General features: G+C 42.0%; 1 protein-coding gene across 1 annotated transcript in view; it reads right to left on the bottom strand.

Moving 5' to 3' along the window:
- xpo1b (exportin 1 (CRM1 homolog, yeast) b) overlaps positions 1-2,580 on the bottom strand; it is a 32,575-nt gene extending 29,995 nt beyond the window's left edge. The window contains exon 1 of the mRNA XM_017476032.3: positions 1,481-2,580. The gene's annotated coding sequence lies outside the window, so the exon portion shown is untranslated. The remainder of the gene's footprint in view (positions 1-1,480) is intronic.
- Between the last annotated feature and the right edge of the window lie 254 nt (positions 2,581-2,834).

Below are 2,834 nucleotides of genomic sequence, written 5' to 3'. Positions count from 1 at the left end.
AGACTCATAGCTCAATGGATGACGGAAAGATCGCGACACTCTATGTATTCAGGAAGTGTTGCTCGGTGCACGGACGTTTGAAGCTTCCAGTGCGCGTGTTTAAAGCCCATGCTGACTCTGATGGTTATTTTCTCAATGAGAACACGTGCGAACTGTTCGTCCCTTTCGGTCGACGCCTCACTGTTTACATGTGTCACGGACAGGCGTGGCCACGCGACCGAATCTGAAACCTTTCCTCGGCATGTCGTCGAGTAGAGCGTGGCGTGACGCAACGACGCGTGCTTGCCAACGAGCTGTCAGGCGCACAGAGACTATTTCAACAAACCGGGTCAGAGTCCTAATCTCCTTCTGATTCGGTCCTATGGGTCGTTTTTTTGCCAGCAGGGCGATTTCGGTTGCAAAGAAACGCACGTGCTGTCTGAGAGTAAGCCTTCTGCGTCGGAAACACGGCTGTAAAGCTGGATCAGATCGTCAGACTCGTACCTGACAGGGTAACAATCTCAAAACACACACAAACGTGAAAACCGGTCCGATCTCTAAAGGAATATGAACTGGAGATCGTTTTGTGCTTGCTCTGGAGGGCATGGGCTTGGTTTTAATCCCTCACGTCTATAAAGAAAAAAGATTTCATTCATACAGAAACGTCAAAGTTTTTGAGTTGTTCACATCGGCAGAAGGCAACGCTTATCTATAGTAGGGATGAATAATCATAATAATAACAATAATAATAAAAAAGCACACCAAAGAAAATGTACCCATTCATCATTAGAGCGACTTGACTGGCTTTTAAGTCGTTTTACAATATTAATGATGTGTCTGAATGGAAATTTCCTTCTATGCTATGTTTGTTTTAATTACATTTTAATAATAATAATAATAATAATAATAATAATAATAATTCACACTAAATAATTGACATAACTCATCATATAATATTGTAAACACTGAAAGCTTGAATAGGAAGTGTGCAATGTTTCCAAGCAAAGTACAGGATTGGTCAACCCCTCCCACCCAACACACACATACATACACACATACACACACACACACCCCCAACACATACACACACGGAAAGCAAGCATTAAAAAAGAAAAAAACAAAACAAAACATAGACTGACTCAGTTTTATAGCAAATAAAACACAAATCAAAATAGAACTAGTCATGAAGAGACATTTCAGCACTGCATGTTTGCTTAGTGTGCAGTTTAACTTAAATATATAAGTTAGTGTAGCATTAGCGACCTGACAAACAAACAAACAAGCCAGGTGATTAAACCTGCAACTGGATTGAATCTGTTTGTTTGTTTTTTCATTAATGATAAAAGTAGGACATGCAAACTAGAAGAAATGCCTTATATATATATATATATATATATATTCACAAAGCGACAGAGCACACACACAAACTACACATAAACACACAGGTATAAGTTATATAGTTAATTCATTTTCTCAGCCCACACTCAGGTCAGTTACCTACCGAAAGTCCAAGCCTTTGAAAGAAAGGTCTGCTTTTTCTGCCAGAGTTGCTAAATAAACACCCTTATGTCACCTCAGCTAGCTCCAGTAACGGTGACTGCCTGGATGAATTAAGAACCCGCTGACTAGCCTTCACTGCTCCTAGGATGAGTTTAAAACACAAAAAAACCAAACAAAAAACCGTTATGCTAGCTTCAGCTAACTGTTCTTTTTTTTTTTTTTTTTTTAATAATAAGGACCACTGCAGCGCAAACACAATCACGGCTAAGCTAAGCTAAGGTATATCCTCAACCCGAGTCATTTTACGAAATAGAACTTAACCTCAAATCAACAAATCTTGTCTGTTACTTGATGATTTATTGTTATTTTTTTCTTTGCAGCGCTTATAGGAGACAGACTGAGAGACTGAGAGAGACCGTGAGAGTGTGCCTATGTGCCTTCTTCTCCTCACAGGCAACAAACTCATAACCGGTTGAAACCGGTTCAGACTGGGAGATTCCATCTCGGTTTAGTTTTCAGCCGTCGGCGCCGCGAAAAAGTTTGGATTAACGTCACGCCCTTCCTGCGACGCCATTGGATCAAATGACGGTCAGGACGCCCGCGCTGATCTCCCATAGGCGCAGGCGGCTGTCAATCAAAGCTCGAGCACTTTTTATTATTTTTTTGGCGAAGCGCCCCCCAACGACAACAGCTCCGCCCTTTGCGAAGAGAAAAAGCTATCAGGCGGACTCGCTGCAGCGAGAGTGGAGTTTTATATGGTAGTACTAATCGATGAATAAGTGAAAAAAGTGATTTTTCTCCTCCTCTTCTTATTATTATTAGTATTGTTTAAAGAACTGGACGCCGCGGTGAATCAGACGCGCTTAGATAGCTTAAAGAGTAACTTCTATCGACTCGGGACTATTTTTAAAAGCCTTTATAAGCAATGTCAGATTTGTCTGAGAGGGGGAAAAGGACGCAGAGATGAATTACACAGGCGACCGGGGCTATCAATCCTTCTCTAGCGGATGTCAGAGCTTCTACTTGGGGCTGATTGTATGCTGGTAATTTTCCACTCGCCACCGAGGGGGCGTGGCCGGCTGCTCCAGAGACAGGCGCGCGCGGGTCACGGGCAGATTAATCAGGAGGAATATTGCTTGTAAACTTGCGACGAAATATAAAACTAGCATCACAACTACGGATTTGACGTGGTTGTTATTTTATTGCAATTAATTAATTTTTTTTACAATAATAAAGCGTATGACTTTGATACAGTCCGAATGACACGACCACGTGATGACGCCAAAGCTTGTTTTTTTTGTGCTAAAGCTGTGAATTAGCGCGCGCTCTGCCTCGCTCTCCACCCTTCACAGGAG

This window comes from Ictalurus punctatus, chromosome 9 (genome assembly GCF_001660625.3).
Source record: "Ictalurus punctatus breed USDA103 chromosome 9, Coco_2.0, whole genome shotgun sequence".
Classification (NCBI taxonomy): domain Eukaryota; kingdom Metazoa; phylum Chordata; class Actinopteri; order Siluriformes; family Ictaluridae; genus Ictalurus; species Ictalurus punctatus.
The sequence above is the reverse complement of the archived record's forward strand: the minus strand, read 5'-3'. Positions and strand labels throughout refer to the sequence as shown.